At 39.1% G+C, this 5526-nt stretch overlaps 1 pseudogene; it reads right to left on the bottom strand.

Moving 5' to 3' along the window:
- Window positions 1-2653: 2653 nt before the first annotated feature.
- LOC120743206 lies at window positions 2654-4037 on the bottom strand (annotated as a pseudogene).
- Between the last annotated feature and the right edge of the window lie 1489 nt (window positions 4038-5526).

Genomic DNA, 5526 nt, shown 5'->3' on the forward strand with positions numbered 1-5526 from the left:
GCTCAGCGTGTCACCAGCTACCTGTCAGTGGATCACCAGCTTCCTGACAGACAGAAAGCAACAAGTGAGGCTGGGGGAGATCACCTCTGAAACCCGGTCCCCAGTATTGGTGCCCCTCAAGGATGTGTCCCTCACACACTACTGTTCTCCCTCTACACTAACGACTGCACCTCCAAAACTCTGCTGTCAAACTCCTAAAGTTTGCAGATGACACCACTGTCATTGGCCTCATTCAAGATGGTGATGAGTCTGCATACCGGCAGGAAGTTGAGCGGCTGGTACTCTGGTGCAGTCAGCACAATCTGGAGCTGAACACTCTTAAGACTGTAGAGATGACAGTGGACTTCAGGAGACATCCCTCAACTCTGCTCCCCCCTCACCATATCAGACAGCCCTGCGTCAACTGTGAAGACCTTCAAGTTCCTGGGTACAACCATCTCCCAGGACCTGAAGTGGGAGACCAACATCAACTCCATCCTCAAAAAGACCCAGCAGAGGATGTACTTCCTGAGACAACTGGGAAGTACAGTCTTCCACAGGAGCTGCTGATCCAGTTCTACACTGCGGTCATTGAGTCTGTCCTGTGCTCCTCCATCACAAGTCTGGTATGGAGCAGCCACTAAACAGGACAGGAGCAGAATGCAGCGGACTGTACGGGCAGCAGAAAGGATCATCGGCACCCCCCTGCCCTCCATCCAGGATCTGTACCTCTCAAGAACCAGGAAACGGGCAGGGAAAATCATCACAGACCTCTCACACCCTGCACACAGACTTTTTGATCTGCTGCCCTCTGGCAGACGGTACAGAAGCCTGCAGACCAGGACCACCCGACACAGGAACAGTTTCTTTCCCCTCGCCATCTCCCTTCTTAACAGTTGACCTGTCACACTGCTCCCACTGCCAGACTGCAGCTGCACCTTATGTACATTTTGTAGTATTCATTCCACCTCATTCATTTCTGTATTTTATGTATATAAGTTTAGATTAGTTATTTATAGTTGGTTTACACAGCTTTGTGTATGTATGGTAATGTGTATATATAGACACTTGGTGTGTGTGTGTGTGTGTGTGAGATTTACATTGCTGTGCTTGAGAGCCACCATCTACCGGAACCAAATTCCCTGTATGTGTCTGCACATATACTTGGCCAATAAACACGATTCTGATTAACTACACAGCTGTTTTGAGATATTGTCACCAGAAACATCAGTGGTAATAAAAAAAGGAATAGAAAAAATTCCTCTGTCATAAGAAGTAGATACCTGTAATTAATAAAAGCTAGAAAAACATGCATTTGGCAGTGTGAATATATTCCTTATGGCAGGGCAGTGTGTGACTCAGGGTTAGAGTGAGGATAAAGTCACTTGATTTTCTGTTGAAAGTAGAAAAAAGTAGAGTAGAGGCAGACCTGAAAACTTGTTCTGTTTTGCTTTCTCATCGAAGCAGAGGCAGCTTTTATGAAATATTTTAATGAATTTACAGTGAGTGTACCGCTCTCTCTCTCTGCTGATAGAGTTAATTCCAGCAGTCTCTGTCTCACGCTTTCTCTCATCTGTATGACAGTAATCATTCAAATACGACCATTATCACAAATCGGTCCACACGGCCATGACAAAACCTCAGAGATGCATAGGAATGGTGTTCAAAAACCATTTCATCTTATGTAAATAAAACAAAAACAAAAGAAACCTTACACTAACCACGGTGTGTAGTCATTACAGTCAGTGGTTTAGGGGAGTGTATGTGCGTAAGAATGGTGTATGCATTATGTTGCTAAAGGCAACCAAAGTCCAACAGGGTGTCTCATGGGACAGTGCCCACCAGCAACTGAGCTCTGAAGGCTTTTAAAAAACACTGCCCCAGGTAATGTCAGTTTCATTTATTGTAAATGGGAACTCCACCCCACTAATGACTGCAGACAAAACACACAAACAGGACAAAAGGAAGGCAGGGTGGAGTGGGCCGTCACACCATATTTTTTAAATTACCCTTTGGATTCCAGTCTTTATGGGACTAATAAAGGTTTACCTTATCTTATGTGATAGGACTGTCTATGTTGGTCTCCCAAATCCACAAAAAAATAGTTAGAGATGGGGTATTTTCTTTTACAAATGCATGTGTAATTAATAGAAGCAGTAGTGTCAAAAAAAAAAAAAGGGAATCCTGGTGCCTCCCAGTGGATAATGGCAGCAGATACACCACCTGTTAAAACTGAGGTTAAGTGCACGAAAACCTTTAGAATGTCATAATAATTTCCCTGGTGTTTCTAACCACAGCAGTTTAGAAAAATCTACACTACAGAAGCTCGACACAGCATCAAAATGTCAGTATCGAGTGTCCCATCCCTACCATTTGTTTTTCAATCTTGTGTTGCATAAGGTCAGACAGAAAAATTATTTTGTACTTTGGTCAGCAATCCAAAGAGTAACTTCTTAACACTCATCAAGAGAATAACATTTATTGTACGAGTTTTTGTAGAAAACAGTAGCATTACATGAACATTTATGAGATTTATAATAGCTCAGGTTTGTTTTAATTCAACATGAGTAACTTAATATTTGAAATACATAAAAAATGAAAAAAAAAAAAACCCACTTTTTTTTTAAAGAGAACACATAAAATTGACCTGTGCAGAGTCTATTTTTCAATAATAACAAAAACACAACAAATTAGACTGTTAGGTATAGATATTTATTTAATTTGACTTTCATTTACTAGACAAAAAGAACACTGAACAACTTTTTAAAGCCACATTGGGATGAACATCCTATGAAAAAATTATATGATACATACATCATATCTATATAGATAGATAGATAGATAGATAGATAGATAGATAGATAGATAGCTAATATACACAATAGATTTGAGTTCGGTCATATAGACTACATTTAGAATGGATACAAGAAGTACTTTTATCTAATAATTAGTCTTAGGTCCAAAACTTGTATTATTAAACTTTTATTATTAAACCCTACTGACATCCAAGGACACACTGAAAGATGTGTTTTTATTTTATATTTGTTCTGATAAATTAAAGCAAATTAATGCTATACAATTATCTACACACAGTGTGCATCAGAGATTTTTAATATATTTCATATGTTCACATATGGGTACACAGGGTGTCTTGTTTCCATTATGCTGATTGTGTTTAGACAGTTTATCACATTGATTTAATCTCTTGCAAGAATGGAATGAAAACGTAAAATGCTCTGGTGCAGTGGAGCAAGGAACCTGTACTGAGCGACTCGCATTCCCATTTTCCGTGCAGCTTCCACCTCTTTAAACATCTCATCTGTGTAGTACGTGCACCTGTTCTCAGCCACCATGCGATCAATCTTTCCAATTAGCTCATCCACTTGCTTTCTGTCACTGCTTAGGTTATCAAAGACATAGAACCTTTTTCCACATCTTAGGATAATGTCTTTGAGACCTTGGTGGCCTTTATTTACATACTCTTCTATTGTCATGTCTCCAAGATCGCCACCGCGGGTGAACAACACAATCATGTAATGATTAGCCTGTGGCCCAAACAGCTCCTGCAGGGCTTCCACAGAGTTTTTTTCTTCTTTGGTGAATCGACCGACTTGAAGGACCAGCAGGAACACGTGAGGACCTGGACAGGAGATTTCAATACATCTCACAATTTCTTTTTTGATGGTTTCTGCAGTTTTTCCCGTGTCCAGAATGCCTGGTGTGTCTACCACACTAACTACCCTTATTACTAAACGTCTTCACATGTTGTTCACAAGATTCAGTCACTGACTCTGAACTGGGAGAAGAAAAGAAATATTTTTCTCCCAGGATGGTGTTTCCAACAGCACTTTTTCCCACACCAGTTTTTCCAATCAGCACAATCCTCAAGTCAGCCTCTGCAACACAGATTGCACCAAAACTATTTATCATGTCAGAAATCAATAGCTCAACATCTCAGAATCTCAGTTTGGGATATTAACTATACACAGGTAGAGCTTACCTTGTGGAAATAAAGCCATATTTTATTGAAGTATTGCCCCGGCAGAGGTGAGAGCGATGAATGTGAATATTCTGTTGAACTCAATATTTATAGCTCCATAGCTGACACGCCTCCAGTACTTGCATAACAGGTTTATGAAATATTGACAGAGCAGCACAGCATAAGTGAGGAAACAGTAAGGAGAAGAAAGATTTGTAGTTACTTAAAGTATGAGAACAACTGTTTTTCACAGAAAACTATATTTCAATTGCCCTTGGCAACTTTTTTGTATAAAACTATATAAACACTTTATAGGTGTTTGTGTAAGTTTATAAAAATTGTGTTTCACACTTTGAATAATAAACCCCTTGCATTACTACCAAGACAAAGACTACATTAGTACTACTTAGTAAGTTGAAGTTCTGAACCATAAATAAATATAAATACCATCAAAGGCCACCTGTGCTGGAGGTGCGCAGGACAAGCCCAGAACACCTCACCCAGGAGGCACCAAGAAGATATTCTGTTCGGATGTCAGTGCAGCAGGATGGATACATTTATTTATATATCTTAAACACTGTAGTTCAGACAGACAACATGTGTCTGACAAATTCATAGGTATGAAAATATTAATCATATTTTCTACTTAAATGATCAAAATTGGTCTCGGTGGGTCAGCCAGAGTTGAATCTGTCCAAAAGAATCAAAGGCTCTGTAAGGAATCAGGAAACCATGTCTGATGGGACAGATACATCATGGATTCAGACCAGATCAGGGCAAGATCCAATTCATCTTTTGTAATTTCCCAGCTCATCTTATCCAAATCATTCATAACAATTTAATTCTTACTGGCACAATTTAGTTGTATTTCTTATAGCATGTCCACTTTTACTGATAAAAACTTTAGGTTAAAAAAAGAATTGGAAACTCTACTGCATGTTTTAAGTTAAAGGTGAAACTATTACTGAACTCTGACTATTAACCCTCTCAAGGGTTAATAGTCAGACGTTGCTGATTTGCAACAGTTAAAAACTAACACCCTGATTACCCCACATACATATTTTATGATTATATTTTTACTCAGAAGTACCACTGCAGGACTTGGTTGTGCATTAGCAACAAAAAACTTAATTTGAGCCTGAGAGGGTTAACAGTAACTGAGTAAAAGATGTAGGAAACCAATTACTTATCAGTGAAAACTGATGTTGGATCAGATTAGAAATGGTTAAGTTAGGGAACCTTAAAGCAGAGTTTCTGTCAATCGAATTAATGGCAAAAACAATTAAATTCTCTATTAAATAAGCTTAGGTTGCTACATTCTATTAATTTGATTTTTTTAAGATTGTTCTTTAGACAGTACAACAATGAAGAGTAGACAAAGGCAGTGAACTGGAGGTAAATTACATGGTTTACCCAACCATCCAAATTGTGGGATTCAGGTGTTCCAATCTCTTCTTTAGCCACAGATGTATAAAATCAACAATCTACGGATGCAGACTGCTTCTACAAACAATTGTGAAGGAATGGGTGTTCTCAGAGTGGTACCAGGATAGGATGCCACCTGTGCA

Source organism: Simochromis diagramma, unplaced genomic scaffold, assembly GCF_900408965.1.
Source record: "Simochromis diagramma unplaced genomic scaffold, fSimDia1.1 OVJJ01000707.1, whole genome shotgun sequence".
Lineage (NCBI taxonomy): Eukaryota > Metazoa > Chordata > Actinopteri > Cichliformes > Cichlidae > Simochromis > Simochromis diagramma.